We start from the raw sequence: 19688 nt of genomic DNA, 5'->3' as shown, positions 1-19688 counted from the left end.
CACATTGCTAGTCTTGTGGTGAACAATTAATCCGTACAAGATAATCCACATAAAAATAAATGAATAAAATAGTTAGTTAATTAGTTTATTAATTTGTTAATCTGTCATCTGTTACATTTGCTATGCTCTGGAATTGCAAACCTTTTCTGATGATGTCAATTTGATGGCTGGTGTAGAGTATCCTTAAGGACTCTCCTGTAACCATTAGTTTGCTGTCAGCGAGAGATGGAGAGGAGGAGCGTTAAAATTAAACCCTGTTGAAAACCCCCATTTCAGTTGAAAATAGGTCACAGTACTCAGTCAACAGCAACTTCTTGTTCAGACAGACTTTGAGTGACTCTATTGTGAGTTTAAAAGAATAGTTCACCCAAAAATGAAAATTTGCTGAAAATGTGCTCACCCTCAGGTCATCCAAGATGTAGATGAGTTTGTTTCTTTATCAGATTTGGAGAAATGTAGCATTGCATCACTGTCTCAGCAACGGATCCTCTGCAGTGAATGGGTGCCGTCAGAATGAGAGTCCAAACAACTGATAAAAACATCACAATAACCCACAAGTAATCCACACCACTCCAGTCCATCAGTTAATGTCTTGAGAAGAGAAAGGCTGTGTGTTTGCAAGAAACAAATTCATTCATATGTCCATAATCCATAATACTGCTTTCTTCAATTAACCAATTCAAGCCGTGAGTGTATTGTATTCCTGTCACATATGGAGTCTGTCACTAGCTACGTTTCCATGATCCACCTATTTTGACATGAATTTTGAGATATAGCATGAAAACGCTGGATGGAAACATCAAGATGTGCATACATTCTTTTAATGTGCACAAAAAAAAAAAAAAAAAAAAAAAAAAACTTGTGCGTTCATTTGAGGAACATATTTTTTTTTTATCTGGTAGGAAGACATGTGCATACCTTGATATGCAACAAGAAACTCATGTAACTTTGTCTCACAAGAGGATGTGATCTATAACTGGACTCATTGGAATCATCATAGGTGGTGGTTGTAACATTTTTAATAAACAGTTACAACTATCCCCAACCCAAACAGCCATAACATAGAAAACTTTCTTAGCATGGGGTTGAATTTAGAAAGCATCATTAGAATACAAAGCATCAAATTAAACTAGAAACAGCTACTTCAGGTCAAGTAAGTTAAATAAATGTATCCACAACACAATGATTGCTAAGCAAAAAATTTATTTTGTTTAAAAATATTACTTTCTTAGCTGAAAATCTGTTTTTTGGTCATAAAATCAACAAATTTGTTTACAGTCACATGCAATTTCTTAAAAAAAATGGGAGTGTATGACACTGATTCAGCTGATTTAATTAGAAATGAAACAGTCTGAATGGACCATTGAATCACTAGCTCACTCAATTTGTTCAAAAACAGATTTATTTAAGGAACGAAACACCATGTTGCTCTGCACTGTTGTATAAAATTAATAGCACATTTGTGCTCGCACACACGTACTAGTATTCAGGAAAGCACATGTGCAATGAATATAAAAACTAGGGTTGTCATTGTTAACGTGTTAATGCGTGTGATTAATTTTACAATCCTTAACGTGTTTAAATAATTTTTAAAAAAAAAAAAAAAGTGAAGTGACGTGACATTCAGCCAAGTATGGTGACCCATACTCAGAATTAGTGCTCTGCATTTAACCCATCCGAAGTGCACACACACAGAGCAGTGAACACACACACACACTGTGAACACACACCCGGAGCAGTGGGGCAGCCATTTTATGCTGCGGCGCCCGGGGAGCAGTTGGGGGTTCGATGCCTTGCTCAAGGGCACCTAAGTCGTGGTATTGAAGGTGGAGAGAGAACTGTACATGCACTCCCCCCACCCACAATTCCTGCCGGCCCGAGACTCGAACTCACAACCCTTCGATTGGGAGTCCGACTCTCTAACCATTAGGCCACGACTCCCCCGTATTTAACGCAATTTAAATACGGGGGAGCCGTATTTAACGCAATTTAAATACGGGGGAGTTAATTTAACGCAATTAACGCAAAATTACTGAAGCACAATTTCTATTGTATGAACAGTTGTGTTATAGATGATAATGGAATAGAATAGAGTGAGATGCAGGGATGTACTAGGATGGAGGGGTAACAAATAAATATAAGGATATTGCACATTTTTTTTGCATAAGTGGGGAACATTTAACTGTTCATGAGGTAGTAGGGTGACCATATGCACCGTTCATAAGGGAAACGTCCCATCCAGGATTTTAATATTGCCTAAAATATCCAGGTTTTGCTGGTCGATCGTTGTGCGACATTCATGAGAGCTAGAGAGCAGAGCAAACGGCTCCTTATGCTTTCGGATCGCTCTCGCACCTTCTTTGCTGTCTTTTTTTTTTTTTGAGCAGCGATGCTTCAAGTCAAACGAACGAACAAACACGTGCGCTTTGATTGTTCCCTGTAGATCCAACCTTCTCACGCGCAGCCCCATGATTGGTCGATTATGTATAATACCTGCATGTTATTGGTCAAACTGCATTGGATGTTTTAGGCAATATTAAAATCCTGGCTGGGACGTGTCCCGTATGAACGGCGCATATGGTCACCCTATGAGGTAGATTTCCTGGGGGAAGAAACTGTTCTTGTGCCTGGCTGTACTGGTATTTGCGGCTCTGAAGCGCCGGCCAGATGGCAAAAGTTCAAAAAGAGGGTAACTTGAATGTGAGGAATCCAGAGTGATTTTCTGAGCCCTTTTCCTCACTCTGGATGTGTACAGTTCTTGAAGGGTGGGCAAGGGAACACCAATAATCCTTTCAGCAGTCCGAACCGTTCTCTGTAGTCTTCTGATGTCTGATTTTGTAACTGAACCAAACCAGACAGTTATTGAAGTGCACAGTACAGACTCAGTGACGGCTGAGTAGAACTGTTTCAGCAGCTCCTGTGGCAGCGCAAACTTCCTCAGCTGGCGAAGGAAGTACAACCTTTGTTGGGCCTTTTTAACAATGGAGTCAATGTGATTGTCCCACTTCAGGTCCTGAGAGATGGTGGTTCCCAGGAATCTGAATGACTCCACTGCAGTCACAGTGCTGTCTATGATGGTGAGTGGGGGGAGTGCAGGGGGGTTCTCTTGAAGTCCACTATCATCTCCACTGTTTTTAGAATGTTCAGCTCCAGGTTGTTAAGACTACACCAGGCAGCCAGCTGTTCAACACACTGGTGTTCAGGGTGATGATGGAGGAGGAGAGTAGGGAGACAGGATTTTAAATGGGATGCAACCAGCCTATCAAAGCACTTGGCAATGATGGGGGTGAGTGCGACAGGACTGAAGTCGTTAAGGGCCGAGGCAGTGGTGTGCTTTGGTACTGGCACGATGGTGGAGGTTTGTTGATGTGCTCCAGGACAGAGTTGGTGTAATTGTCAATGTTGATCTGAGAGGTTTGTGGTGGCCTGGGCAGCAGGTGGGGGAGGGGTGTGACTATTTGTAGGCATCAGTCACATTAGTATATACGTGGTCCAATGTTTTATGTCCACAATAGTGACCGTAAAAAAGCTCTAAAAACCTTACTGACTGATGTTTTGGTGCACTTCCTGCAAATATGGAAAAAATAAAGCGTCTCAACTAAATGTGTGCAGTTTCACATGATTAGTGCAAATTGTCACATGACCAGAGCAGCTTATTTCCTGTTTGCACCTTGAGAAGATGTAGGCTGCGTCCGAAAACTTAGGCAGGTGACTTGCTGCCTTGCTGCCGTATCGGGCAATGACTTTGCAGGTATAGCGTATTTGCACGAAGGCACCTCATGAAACTGATTTCGGACAGACTTCTGAGGCAGAGTAATGGCTTAACAATCTACAGCAAAATATAGAGAGCTTTGTTGATAACTAAGTGGATATTTCATTACTGCAATATTAATTTCTCGCTAGAAATGACAAGTGGAAAATGTTGATTAAAAACATATATTTACACACAAACTGACCACCGACTGCAACTTTCAGACGCCATCTTTATTTTTTGGCTTAACTGTCACAAAATGTTTATTAATCCTATCAGTCTGTGTTTTGACCCTGTACTTGCGCTTAAGTTTAAAGAATTAGATCCTACCTAGAAGCAGGAACAAGAGCTTCAGCAAGTACATTTTCATACATTAGAGGTACAGGCTCACAGACACATTAAATTGCATTCCCTGGATATATAGGCGGAGACTTTACGGCAAAAACCTATCTCAGCACCGCGTGCTAGACTTCTTTTCTTTCCCTGCTATTGTGCGAACCGCTATTTCCTCAGATACTCAAGAGTTTCACTCCACTTTTGATGTGACAAAGCACATAAAGCTTGTACCACCGTTTAAAGAAACCGAGTTGGACTCCTATTTTATAGCGTTCGAGCGTATAGCTGGTAAGCTGGGGTGGCCGAAAGATATGTGCGGGCTATTGCTCAAATGTAACCTTGCTGGTAGGGCACAGCAAGTGTGCTCTGCCCTTTCAGTTGAGAAGTGTTTGGATTATGACGTGGTTAAGACGGCCATTCTCAGAGCTTATGAGCTAGTGCCAGAAGCTTACCGACAGCGTTATAGAAAATGAACGAAAACGGTCAATCAAACGTACACTGAATTTGCTCGAGAAAAGAAAAACTTCTTAGAAAAGTGGTGTTGCAGCAGTAAAATTTCAAGTCTTGAACACCTTCAAGAACTGATTTTATTGGAAGATTTTAAAGATTGTGTGCCAGAGAGTGTATATGTTCATTTGAATGATCGAAGGTCATGACACTTTCTGAAGCGGCAGCAATCACTGACAAATTTGTGCTCACCCACAAAAATGTTTTTGCAGTGAGCCGTATGTTTCAGAATCAGCCTCCCGTAACCGAGAGTGGCGCGAGGGGCAGATTTCTATGGGGTAAACTGGAAAAAAGGCCATAAGACATTCTCGAACCGTGCTTGGGATAAGTGTGTATGCTTTTATTGTCTCGACCCTACCCATAAGATAGCTGAGTGTAAGGCGTGGAAGCACAAAATTGACACAAAGGCAAAAAGTGTTGCTTTCATTCAGTCTGCTGCCACTGTTGAGAATTCTACGCTATCACATGTCTCTTGGTACAAACCTTTTATGTTAAGAGAAACCATTTTATTCTCCCCTGATTCCCCCGCAACCTGCAGGGCAGTGGTTCCAAATCCTGGTGCTGGAGAACCCCCAACACTGCACATTTTAGATGTCTCCCTATTCAAACACACCTGATTCAACTCCAAGACAGGGGTGTCAAACCCAGTTCCTGGAGGGCCACAGCCCTGGAGAGTTTAGTTCCAACCCTGCTCCAACACGCATACCATTTAGCTTTCAAATAAGCCTGAAGAACTTGATTAGCTGAATCAGTTGTGTTTAATTAGGGTTGCATCTAAACTCTGCAGGCCTCCGGCCCTCCAGGAACTGAGTTTGACACCCCTGCTCCAAGACCTCAAATATGTGTGTCAGATAAGAGACACCAAAAACGTGCAGTGTTGGGGGTTCTCCAGGACCAGGATTGGGAACCACTGCTACAGAGCGTAAGCTTAAGACTGAAACTAAGCTATAGACTCCTAGTTATGCCGAGATTCCTGCTGCAGAGCCGCCATCCCTGAAGATTGGTAAGGGAGTAGCTCGTTGCTATGCAATGCTCCAACCCAACCCTTAAGCATTGCATAGAAGCTGCTGATGCGGATACTAAACTGCCAGTTGGGGTGCAGTATTATTGGGACAATGAAGTTTTGATGTGGAAATGAAACCCCAGATTAGCTGATGATGCTTTTGCTAGCTATCAAATAGTGTTGCCTTCTGCTTACCGCTCGCAAGTTCTAAAGCTGTCGCATGAGCATGTTCTTGCAGGTCACTTGGGGATTACAAAAACTTATTACTGTCCATCTCCCTGAGTACTTCTGTTGGCCTGGAATTAAGTCCAGTGTGTCCCGATTATGTATGCATGTCACATGTTTCAATTGTCGGCTAAGCCCAACCAGAAAGTGCCCCCAGCCCCTTTACATCCAATACCCAGCAATGGGAGAACCATTTGAAAGGTTAATCATCAATTGTGTTGGTCATATGACCAGGTCCAAATCAGGACATCAATATATCCTGACAATAATGTGTGCTGCTACTCGCTTTCCCGAGGCTATCCCTCTGTGTACTCTAAAAGCTAAGACTGTAGTCAAAGAACTAGTCAAGTTCCTTTCTACTTTCGGGTTACCAAGAGTCATCCAGATGGACCAAGGGACTAACTTTACCTCAGAGTTTTTCATGCAGGGGTTAAAAGAGTTAGGAGTCAGTCATGTGCTGTCCAGCGCATATCACCCAGAGAGTCAAGGTGCTGTGGAACACTTTCACCAGACTCTTAAGTCAATGCTGCGTGCATATTGTTTAGAGTCTGGGAAAGAATGGATGGAAGGTTTACTCTTGCTAATGTTTGCCACCAGAGAAACGAAACAGGAGTCAACTGGATTCAGTCCAGCAGAACTGGTGTCCAGCCAAACTGTGAGGGGTCCTCTTAAACTGCTGCAGGAACAACTACTTTCTGAAAATCCAAGCCCAGTGTCTGTGTTTGATTATGTCAACTGTTTTTGTGAGAAACTTCAAGCTCGTGATTTCACTAAAAGTCAGTTGTTGACTATCCAGACTAAAATAAAGACCCATTTTGACCGCAAAAGCCTAAACCACAGCTTCCAACCAGGGGACTCTGTATTAGTGTTACTCCCCATTCAAAACTCTCCTTTGCAGGCTAGATTTGCTGGTCCATACTCGGTTAAAGGAAAACTGAATGAAACTGACTGTTGTCAATACGCCTGATCATAAGAGGAAGACTAGGGTCTGTCATATTAACATGCTAAAATCATATGTTGCACCATACAAGACTGCCACCTACTGTACCATGATTCTAGTTTTACACCTGTTATTGCTGCTGCTTGCTCACCTGTCTACTCTCCTACACAGAGAGTGTTATCTGGAGTAGCCCACTTTTAAGCTTATCTAGATGATATGGTGATCTTTTCAGATGTGTGGGAAAACCATCTAGACACAGTCACTGAGGTTTTTAGTCGTTTGGATTAAGCTTTGACTTTGAATCTGGTGAAATGTGACTTTGCAAAGGCCATATTTACATACTTGGGTAAGAAAGTTGGTCATGGTCAAGTACGCTCGGTAGAAGCTAAAGTCTCAGCCATCCTAGACTTTCCAGTTCCCTTAAATAAATGAGTTGCGAAGATTTTTGGGGATGGTAGGCTATTACAGAGGACATATTTATTTACGGTAACACATTATTTTATGTTGTTCATGCATCATCATTACATCTGCGAACGAGTTTGTTGGCCCTAATATTTGCTTAAAACCAGTTTATTTCTGTTCATTATTGTAAAATCCACCCTTTGGCCCAACAACGGTCTTTTACTTGCTCTTCTGCAAAGTTCAATGAATTTTTCAGGATTTAGTTTCAATTTTAGTCTAGCTCTGTATTTAATCTGACTCTAATTTTCAAGTTATCATTAAATTTAGACTATTTCTAATTAAAAACTGATCACAAAAATAAACTATGTATTAATTTAAATATTTGCCCCCCATGATAACCTGTGTCGCTAAAAGCATTAAATATTGGCAATATTTAGAAAATTTGGCATTTCCATAAATGTAGGCCTGTTACATTCTTATTATTGTTAGGCCTGTTATTATTATTAGGTTACTTTTATTATTAAATTACCTTTGCCCGACAATAATTTCATAGCGCATCACCGCATATCTGATGCACTGTGAGGATAATAAAAGATTAGGCTGTTAGCTTACACCTCATTAAAAATATTTTAAAAAAGGTATTTTAAAACAGGTCTATTAATTTATATAAAGAATTATAGGCCTGTTACTAAAATAATTAACACTGTAGTCATCAATGAAAATTAAGAGCAGCTTTATTTCAAGCGCCGACTTTCAAAAACAACCTGTGTAATGCAAAATACATTCTCTTTTTTTTTTTCACTATGTACGGGACACAAGAAATATTTAGGAATAATTCAAGACAGTTATATGCCGTTATCACCATATGATGAAGTAGATTTGTCTCTTGTCGTCTCTGAGAGAATATGCGTCGTTAATGCAGCGTCAGATGCCAAAGCGCCATCAGTTTGTACCTTCTTTACTTTCACTTTGTATAACTGAGTAAGGTTAAAACGTTCACTGACGTAACTCTTGCGCAAAGTTTCTACCTTGCTTAATATCAGCCTTTATGGTTAAAAACAGAAATATTTCCAATATTTCGACATAACTGTGCCCCCCAGAGTGGGGCCTAAGACGTGTCAATTGTGTGGAAATATTACAATGCCTAACGGTCGTTAAAGATGCTGAAAACAGATGCAAAATACTGTAGCAGGCAGAGCAAACTCACTGTTCATGATGGTTGAAATATTGGAAGAAAATCCTAAATATTGAAATGGGGGTTTGTGTAGCGCTGAGGTGAACTGTCTTCAGAAAGGTTTAGATGGTACTATTTTCTCTTCATCTTAACTTTTGTATAATGCAGGGATTCTCAACCCTACAACTAAACCTAGTCCTCACAGGAAACTTTGTATTTTTATTTTCTCAAAAAAAAAAAAAAAAAAATCATTATTGAGTCAAACCCATGAGTCTGTGTGTATTCAGGTTTAAGTCCCCACCAGGATATATAAACCTGTACACTACTCCTGCAGAGTTTAGCTCTAACCATAATCAAACACACCTGTGCAATTTAATCAGTCTTCAGGATCATTAGAAAAACACAAGTAGGTGAGTTTGATCAGGGTTGGAAATAATCTCTGCAGTGCATTGGCCCTCCAGGGCAAGATTTGAGGAACCCTGGTATAATGCATATTAAAGCAGTGTTTGAGCGCAGTGTTTTGGTTACAGTGGTAACCTGGAAAAGCTGTATCGCAGCTGTTCTATAAGCACCACCTGGTGTCAGAAAGTGAATTTGCATTTTCATTCAGCCCGTCTGCTGTTTCTGTTTCGTGCAGACATTTTTTATGTAGTATAATCTAACAAAGCTAGTCAGAACATTCTGTTTTTGCTTCAGTTTCGGTTATTATTAAATTATACAATCTCATTTAAATCAGAACTGCTAATGCTACATGTGTGTAGCATCTTTATTTGGCTCATGAATAAAATGCAGTGGCTGACTGTAATTTTACAAACACACACACACACACACACACACACATCTGGTTAACTATCCCTTGTAGGGACTCTCCATAGGCGTAATGGTTTTTATACTGTACAAACCGTATTTTCTATCATCCTACACTTACCCTACACCTAAACCTAGCCCTCACAGGAAACCTTGTGCATTTTTACTTTCACCAAAAAATGCACAAGGAGTCCCCATGAGTCTCCATGAGTCTGTGTGTATTCAGGTTTAAGTCCCCACCAGGATATATAAACCTGTACACACACACATACACACACACACAAATAATCTGTATTTTTTTCCCTAGACATTAAAAAACAAGTCATTATAGAGCTGTAATCGCAATACAGTGAAACTGTGATATTTTAAAAAAAAAAATTTTTTTAATCTTATCATGCTGTCAAAATCTCTTATCGGCCCATGCCTATGACAGACAGGAGCAAAAAATTAGGTAATTGGCAGTTTGAATGTCTTACTGATCTGACACCATATCCTATTAGTTATTAAAAGTGAGATCCTACTGCAGCTTTAGATGTCTCTTGGCCAACAAATAGCAATGAAGAGAGAGACAAGTTTGAAGTGCCCCGCTCAATCATAAGCAAGTACATTGGGTGTTATGGGAAGTGTTCCCATTTCCGGTTGTCCTAATTAATGCAGCCTAAAGCCCCGTTCACACCAATAACGATATCTATAAAGATAATGATATTAGCGTCCACACCAGTGAACAAAATCTCTCTGTTTATTTTAAACGCACATTTGTCTGTCACTTTACATTCTTGAGCTTGTTACAGCAGGATGGATTCTGATTTGCTGTCAGTGTTTTATCAGCTGGGAAAAAAATCTTTTGAAAGTAATCACAATGATATCATTCCTCTGTATCGTTATCGTTATAGTTGTGGTGTGAACTATGCTATTCTTTAATATTGAGAACGATTTTTAGAACTATATCTTTATCGTTATCTTTATAGTTATTGTGCTTGGTGTGAACAGGCCTTAACAATCCTTTAATGGATCTGAATATTAGAAATGTGTAAGTGTGTTATGTGTAAGCTAGGTTAAAGAGATGGGTCTTTAATCTAGATTAAAAACTGACACAGTGTGTCTGCCTCCAGAACAATGTTAGGTAGGTTATTGCAGAGTTTGGGCGCTAAATAGGAAAAGGATTTGCCACCCGCAGTTGATTTTGATATTCTAGGTATTATCACTTCCTGTTTGTTGCTGCCGTGTGTCTTGAGTTTGAGCTCCATCATGGTAATTCTTTATCGTCTATTTTTTATCTTAAAATCTATTTTATACACCATTTTCTTTCTATAACGTGTGTGAATATATCCTAGAACAAAACAATCAGAGCGCCTTGTTATCAGTAGTTTTATTTTGATTTCCCGAGTCCGCTATTAGCTTATAGCCCATTAGCATCACCATTACCCCAGCAGAGTCGGAGCAGAACTCCTGTCGGACAACATCTCCAGGACTCTACACTCCATATGACTAGTAACCCAATTCTCAAATAACTGCAATGATGGCTTTTGTTCTACCCGCTTAAATGATAGAAGTACTCGCACTGTCCAATCTATTAAGACTGTGTCTGTTCCCCGAATAGTGAGGTCAAAATATAAATTTAATGTAGGATCTAGAAAAAATCTGATTGTGATTAAACCAGAAATATTTCAAATAAATAAACAAAAACAATTTTTAAAGTTTGGGCTCTTAAACATTAGATCACTCACACCTAAAACAGTTATAGGATACAGGTTTAGATCATTTGAAATACTTCTGCTTAATGTTAAACTGTCAGATATGCAAAATAAATCTATTGTATCTCTTGCTCTGGCTACTGAGTACAGAACACCAGGGCAGTATACAGAATTCCTAAAAGAATTAAATATAATACATATTATAATAACACCATTCAACCTGGCAGTTATTAAGCCTCTTAAGAAACCACAACTAGATCTAAAAATAGGCAAATTACAGACCCATTTCAAATCTTCCATTTATGTCTAAAATTTTTGAAAAATTGTCTGCTCAATTGTGCTCCTTCCTGCAGAATGATCTCTATGAAGAATTTCAGTCGGGTTTCAGACCCCACCATAGCACAGAAACTGCACTTGTTAAAATTACAAATGACTTGCTTCTTGCATCAGACCAAGGCTGCATCTCACTGCTAGTTTTACTTGATCTTAATGTTGCGTTCGACACCATAGATCACGACATACTCATAGATTGATTACAAAACTATACAGGTATACAAGGACAGGCTTTAAGATGGTTTAGATCCTACCTGTCCGATCGCTACCACTTTATTAAAGTTGGGATCTCATTTATCACCAGTAAAATATGGAGTGCCGCAAGGATCTGTCCTAGGTCCTCTGCTATTTTCAATATACATGTTACCCCTTGGTAATATCATTAGAAAATATGGGATTAGTTTCCACTGTTATGCTGATGATACTCAACTATATATCTCAACAAGACCACATGAAACTTCTAAATTATCTAAGCTAACAGAGTGTGTTAAAAATTTAAAAGATTGGATGACCAATAATTATCTCCTATTAAACTAGGATAAGACAGAGATATTACTTATTGGACCAAAAAAAAAAAAAACATTTCACAAAATCTCGTAAATTATAATTTTAAACTAGACGGATGTACTGTTACTTCCTCTACAGTCAAAAATCTGGGTGTTATATTAGACAGCAACTTGTCTTTTGAAAATCATATTTCCCATGTTACAAAAACAGCATTCTTCCATCTTAGAAACACTGCTAAGCTACGATACATGGTACCTGTTTCTGATGCAAAAAAGCTAGTTCATGCATTCATGACCTCTAGACTGGACTATTGTAATGCACTGCTAGCTGGTTGTCCTGCATCCTCAATAAACAAGCTACAGGTAGTCCAAAATGCAGTGGCTAGAGTCCTTAAAGGATCAAGAAAATATGATCATATTACCCCAATACTACAGTCTCTGCACTAGCTACCTATTAAGTTCTGTATCAGTTACAAAATATTATTTACTTATAAGGCTCTTAATTGTTTAGCTCCTGCGTACCTAACGAGTCTTCTACCACGCTACAATCCATCATGCTACCTAAGGTCACAAAAGCTGGACTTTTGATAGTACCTAGGATAGCAAAGTACACTAAAGGAGGTAGAGCTTTTTCACATTTGGCTCCCAAACTCTGGAATAGCCTTCCTGATAATGTTCGGGGTTCAGACACACTTTCTCTGTTTAAATTTAGATTAAAAACACATCTCTTTGTCCAAGCATTCAAATAATGCATCTCATAATTTTGGACTGCAGTTATATCTGATCAAATGTGCATTATTATTCTTTAGCTTGGGTTAAACAAATTAATTTTACTTGGTTGGAACAGCAGCTACGCTAATTATGTCTCTATTTGTTTCTCTGCTTTGCTAGAATTTACACAAGCTCCAGTCTGGATCCAGAACACCTGAGAAGAGATGATGCCAACCCCTCAGAGGACCTCAGATGATGCTAACCCTGAAACAACATACAGAACTACCAAATTTTCTATTAGTTTGATTGCATCATATATAATTGCTGTTAATAGTGTTCATCGTCTGTTTGTTTACGTCTTTAATTTATTTTTTCGTACATTCCTGCCATATGTACATAAACTGACAGTCACCACTGATAAGATACTACTACATAATGTAGAAACTTAATTTTCTGTAAAGTTGCTTTGCAACGATTTGTATCGTAAAAAGTGCTATACAAATAAACTTGAATTGAAAATTGAAATGAATCAAATTGCCAGAGTTTTAAGATAGCAGAGCTGATTTCAGTTTTTGCCTGTAGGTTGGTATGAAATGAACTAGACCGTGATCAGACAGCCCCAAAGCTGCCCATAAGACAGAGTGATATGCATTCTTTTTTGTGGTCCAAGTATATTACTGTCTCTGATGGGACATGTAATGTGCTGTTTGTATTTTGGCAGGTCACGGGAGAGATTTGCTTTATTAAAATCCCCAAGAATGATTAAAAGAGAGTCCGGGTACCATTGCTCCATTTCAGTTATTAGTTCAGCCAGCTGTTGCAGCGCAGTGCTCACACACATGTCACGAATGCTACACATTCACAAGAATGAACAAGGAAAACTCACGCGGCAAATATACAGTTTATGAAGAGTGCCTCTAAATTAGGACAGCATATCTTTTTCAGGGCTGTTACATCTGAACACCAAGGTTCATTTATGTAGAAACATAGTCTACCACCCATTATTTTCCTGGATAACTCCACGATGTGATCCCTCCGATCAGCTGGAAGTCCGGCAGATGAAGCGCGTTATCCGGAATAGCTTCACTCAGCCAGGTTTCAGTGAAGCACAATGCAGCAGATTTTGAAAAGTCCATGTTGATGTGGATGAGGAGAACGGGTTTACCCATTTTGTTAAGAAGGGAATGGACATTTGTAAGATTTAATAATTATAATAATAAACTCTTAATAATAGGTCAAAACTGTATTGTTTTAATGTGTATTCAAGTGTTTAAATACAAAAATGTTATTCTTGACACGTTATGCTTAGATGCAGGCCATGTTCCCTAGAGTACAGACATCAGATATAAAGTTGATGTTGATTAGTGTTTTGTGATGAATTATTAAAAACAAGATACTTTAATATAGTAGTTTTCACACTAGGGGACACAAATATGCTGCAATGTCACATGTGCCATATGTACAGTATTTATGTCAGTCAGCATGGAATATAGTAAAAACTGTTTCCGGTTTGAAAAATAAATGAAAGTGTGAAAGTGAAACTACAATAATAATATTAGATATTTCACTAAGATAGATCGAACTAAGTGAAAAAAATTTATAACTTTAATTATAGGTAGAATGTGAAATTTTACCTGGATTAGAGACCATCTTAGGTCTTGATACAATGAAACCATACATCATTAGCATTTGCATTAGTTGGTTGGCATGTGGGTCATTTCCATGCTGTTGCAATATAAAATACTTTTCATTGTTAATTCATGCTAACAAATGAAGCTATTGAAAACGCGTACCCTGGTCATATTCTGGGCACATGTGCTTATACAGGTATATTTAAGTTGCTCTTTTGATATCACTGTCTTACTACATAAAGCCATGTTAAGCATTTTTGTACATTACACATTTTAGAAATATCTTAATTTGTCTTTATCGCTTATATCTCAGTGAGGCACAGGTTGCTGAGGGTGCTTTCACACTTGGCTCATTTGGAGTGTTTGTTTCAGAACCTGACCTGTTTTCTCCTTTAGTCTCCAATATCAATCTTAATGCAATAAACCACACTTATGATTTTTTTTATTTAGCATTAATATTTATTTATTTAGCAGACATTTTTACCCAAAACAACTTAATTGGGAATACAAATATTAATCAACAAGAGGAAATAAACTCCAGAAGAGCTAAAAGGGAGGGATATATGTAGGAATAGTGAAAGAATAGAGTAAGATTTTTTTTTTCAATAGGTGGCAGTTCTCACGGAAGAGATGGGTTTTAAACTTCTTCTTGAATATTGTCAGGCAATTCAATTATTCAAAAACTTTTTCATTTGAGAGCATCTTATGAAGAAAAAAACATGCATTTATCAAATATTTTTTATGTCTGTTATTGAAGGGCACAGGATTTACCATGGTCCTTCTTCCAGCTGTCAATGATTTCAGCATTTCTGGCTTCAATTCTCATGTGTTCTGCAGCATACATAGTAGCCGTATCTTTGTATCTCCTAATGGCCCCGTCCATCTTCTGCCTGCATTCTTCCATTTCTTTATAATGCTGATTTAGTTGTTCTTTCTCTGCATTTCTCTCATCTTCAGAGTTTTTTGGTAAATCCTCACTGCTCTGTTGGTCTGTGACTCTATCTTTTATCTTTTCTACTTTCTCTTCTCCACTTGTTGCTTCTTTTGTTTTACATTATTCTGTCCTCTCAATCTTTTTCCTTACCTTTATGCCTCTTTTTAAGGATTCAAAGCCCCTCCATTTTTTAACATGTTTCTTACGATCTTGATCAGATTCTCTTCCAGTGTCTGGTATCTCTCTGTCCAGATCAGTTGTTCCTGTAAGCTGATTTCCCTGCTTTTCAATCTGATTATCATTCTTTCTCTTAACATGGGTTTGTTCAGTGTTTATTCTTCAATCTGTTTTCTTTCTTTTGTCTCAACAGTGTCATCTCTCTCTCGACAAACAGAAATTCTCTAACTTTTCCCTTTGTTTTTTCCTCTTCTAGCTTGTCTTGATTTTTTTTTTTTTTTTTTTTCAGACTCATATTTAGCTTTAATGGCCTCGATTTCTCGTCTGACCTCCTCTTCTCTCTCTCTATTGATCTGCATGAGTCTGAATGCTTTCTCGGCCTCCTGAAACATTTTGTCACTATAGAAATTGGGGTCATTATCCCACATCATCTTATTAATCTTCTTTAACAAACTCACGACCTGAGCAGGATCCTTCTGTTTATTATTGAAAACTTTGCAGCCCGCAAAACATACCAATTTGAAAAGCTAATGGAATGCATAATCGATATAAAAAACTGGATGACGAGTAATTTCTTACTGCTAAATTCTGAAAAAACAGAGGTGTTAATTATAGGACCTAAAAGCTCTGCATGTAATGACCTAGAACGCTGTCTAAGACTTGATGGCTGCTCTGTCAATTCTTCGTCATCAGTTAGGAACCTAGGTGTGCTATTTGATAGCAACCTTTCCTTAGAAAGCCACGTTTCTAGCATTTGTAAAACTCCATTTTTTCCATCTCAAAAATATATCTAAATTACGGCCTATGCTCTCATTGTCAAATGCAGAAATGTTAATCCATGTGTTTATGACCTCAAGGTTAGACTATTGTAATGCTCTATTGGGTGGTTGTTCTGCACGCTTAGTAAACAAACTCCAGTTAGTCCAAAATGCAGCAGCTAGAGTTCTTACTAGAACCAGGAAGTATGATCATATTAGCCCAGTCCTGTCAACACTGCACTGGCTCCCTATCAAACATCATATAGATTTTAAAATCTTGCTTATTACTTACAAAGCCCTGAATGGTTTAGCACCTCAGTATTTGAACAAGCTCTTGTTACATTATAGTCCTCCACGTCCGCTGCATTCTGAGAACTCTGGCAATACCGAGAATATCAAAGTCAACTGCGGGCGGCAGATCGTTTTCCTATTTAGCGCCTAAACTAAATAGCAGACACACTCATGCAGTTTAAATCTAGATTAAAGACCCATCTCTTTAACCTGGCTTACACATAACACACTAATACACTTCTAAAATCCAAATCCGTTAAAGGATTTTTAGGCTGCATTAATTAGGTAAACCGGAACCGAGAACACTTCCCATAACACCCGATGTACTTGCTACATCATTAGAAGAATGGCATCTACGCTCATATTAGTCTGTTTCTCTCTTATTCTGAGGTCACCATAGCCACCAGTTCCAGTCTGTATCAGATGGTGGATCAGCACCTAGAAAGGACCTCTACAGCCCTGAAAGACAGCGGAGACCAGGACAACTAGAGCCCCAGAGACAGATCCCCTGTAAAGACCTTGTCTCAGACGACCACTGGGACAAAACCACAGGAAACAGATGATTCTTCTGCACAATCTGACTTTGCTGCAGTCTGGAATTGAACTGCTGGTTTCGTCTGGTCAGAGGAGAACTGCCCCCCGACTGAGCCTGGTTTGTCCCAAGGTTTTTTCTCCATTCTATCACCGATTTAGTTTTGGTTCCTTGCCGCTGTCCCCTCTGGCTTGCTTAGTTGGGGACACTTCATTTACATCGATATCGTTGACATGATTGCAAATGATTGCACAGATACTATTTAAACTGAACTGAGATGACATCACTGAATTCAGTGATGAACTGCCTTTAACTGTCATTTTGCATTATTGACACACTGTTTCCCTAATTAATGTTGTTCAGTTGCTTTGACGCAATCTTTTTTGTTTAAAGCGCTATATAAATAAAGGAGACTTGACTTGACTTGACTTGACTTGACTTGACTTGACATCTCCAGTCGCTCTTTGGCATGTCTTGGTCACAGATTTCATGCAGGCTTTTGACTGAAACGCATCTCGTCCCAGGATGGTGTTGCACTCTTTCCCACTCCAGTTTTTCCAATCAGGACGATCCTCACACGCTCCAAGCACTTCCCAGCACCAACAGAGGCTATGATTCACAAATACAAATGTGCAATCTTTATAATGCCATGAACAATTCATGTGCAAAATAAAGATGAAGTGTGAAAATCCTGTGAGAAATCATAAGAATAAAACCCACCAAAGTAAATTGTCAAAATGTTATGTAATACTCACATTTTGATTGCACAAATTTTCTGGGATTTCCTGAATTTGGGTGAAACCTCTGTGTCACGGGGCCTAAAAATTAATAAAATTATTAACAAATACTAATGTAACAGTTTAAAACTTAGCAACCCAGGCTCATGAAAAAAAAAATATGAAAAATGAAAAAATAACAAATATTTGTATTTGTTGGTGTTTTATTGCTACAAGTGTTCATTTAGGCTGGAAATTGTTGTAAAATGTAATTATAGGTATGTTTTTGGAGTTTTGCAAAAATGTAGGCAGAGCCACGTTTTAATGTCTAATGTTTTAAAGGTGGAGTATGTAATATTGACAGCTAGAGGTTGAAATGGGTACTGCAGTTCAAATTAAAAAATTTGGAATTGTTTTTTTCCGCCCCCTCCTCTTCAGTCTGGATGCTCACATGGGTGGTCAAATTGAGGACACACAACAGGAACGAGCCTTACACTGTAAGTTGATGAGGTGATTTATCTGTGTGTTAATATGCCTCTGGTTGTAGAGTTTTTTTAAGACAGATGCCGAAGCTTTTGAGGTTGGGTAGAATCTGCAACCTCTGACCCAGTTTGCTGGCTTTTTTTCCTGCCAACTGGCAACCCAGTGTGTCAAATCATTATAAGGTAAGTTGGCAGTGAGTAGAACCACAGACCAAAACAAAAACACACATTCCAACATGGAACACCCATTTCAAACCAGAATAACTGGCTGTAGCATTGTTTTTAGAGAAACAAGTATGTAAAGTTAGCATGTTTTCTAAATATCTGCAAACATATTATGTATATGTAATGAGTGGGGTGGGGCCGAGAGCCGTGGGAACGGAGCGAGGCCGGTGGAGTCAATGAAAACAGTGAAACAGCCCCTCACGGATGACTGCTGAGCACAAACAGAACCAAAACAATATAACTAGTCCAGGCCTGGCCCTCTCTTGTCCAACGCTGTCATCACTCCTCCTTTTATCCTTCCAGAGCTCCTCCGTGGGACTCGAGACCGGTGAGTGGCGCAGGAGTCGCTCATTATCATTCACTCCACCGGCCTGGCCCCAACCCCATGGCTCTCAGCCCCGCCCCACTCGTCACATAATATTTGTATGCTTTAGTTCAGTCAAAAAACTACATACAGCACCTTTAATGACACACGTTAATGCCAATTTATACTTCACCGCCTAGAAATGGACCTAATTTCCCTTTTTCTTGTTTATGATTATATGAATGCATAATCTTGATGTCTCTGATTAATTTTATCAGATATTTTGTAAAACAGTGTGTATATACTTCGTACTTACTATGAATCACACTACATACCCGTCTACTGAAACCTGAATGTACACCATCAGAAAAAGCAGGGAGAGAGCAAGGAAGAGGTTATTCCATCTGCAGATCATAAAAGCCGTTTATTCTAGTGTATCAAAAAAAAAAAAAAATGAAAAAATAAAAAGAATCTTATTTTTATGAAATTCAGAAGTACTTGTGAACTAGAGGTAAAGGTTTACCCTCAAGTATCTCTGTGTCTTCTTTCATCAGAAACGGTCTTGGGTCTTCAGGAATCTTCAGCTGATGGCCTCCATTTTCCTCCACCATCTTTCCGATGCTCTCCAGAAATTTCTGCACTTGAGATTGGTCTCCATTCCTCTGTAGATGATGGTGTGGATGTCTGCTCATCTTCAGCAGAGACTTTACTGATTCAGTGTCAGAGTCTTTAGTGCTCACATACTCCTGTTCCTCATGCATGAAGACCACAATCACATACTCAGAGGCTCCTTCACCAAAAATGACATTAATGACCTTGAGAGCATCTGTGTCCTGCTCTGAAAATGCGCCAGACTTCAGGACTAGTAACAGGGCATGAGGCTCTGGACGAGACAGATGGAAGCGTCTCTTCACGTCTTGTTCTTCAGGAGAGAGAGCAGGACTGAACAGGTCAGGAGTATTAGTGACCACCAAATGCCTCTCCAACACCATCCCATCATGCCTCTCAAACAAATGCTGGGAGGACGGCGACTCTGAAAAGACCTTTAATCCAAAGATTGTGTTTCCACACAAGGATTTAGCATCTGCATGTGACCCCATCAGAATTATTCTCATCTCTTCTTTTATCACAGACACTGAAATCACATGAACAGGTTTATTTCTACTCGCAGTTCTTTTAATTCATTCCCTTAATTCAGTATTTTGAATTGATGCATTCACAATCTTACCTAATTAATATATTAATTAAT

Source organism: Cyprinus carpio, chromosome A3 (assembly GCF_018340385.1).
Source record: "Cyprinus carpio isolate SPL01 chromosome A3, ASM1834038v1, whole genome shotgun sequence".
Classification (NCBI taxonomy): domain Eukaryota; kingdom Metazoa; phylum Chordata; class Actinopteri; order Cypriniformes; family Cyprinidae; genus Cyprinus; species Cyprinus carpio.
Note: the sequence above shows the minus strand (reverse complement) of the source record.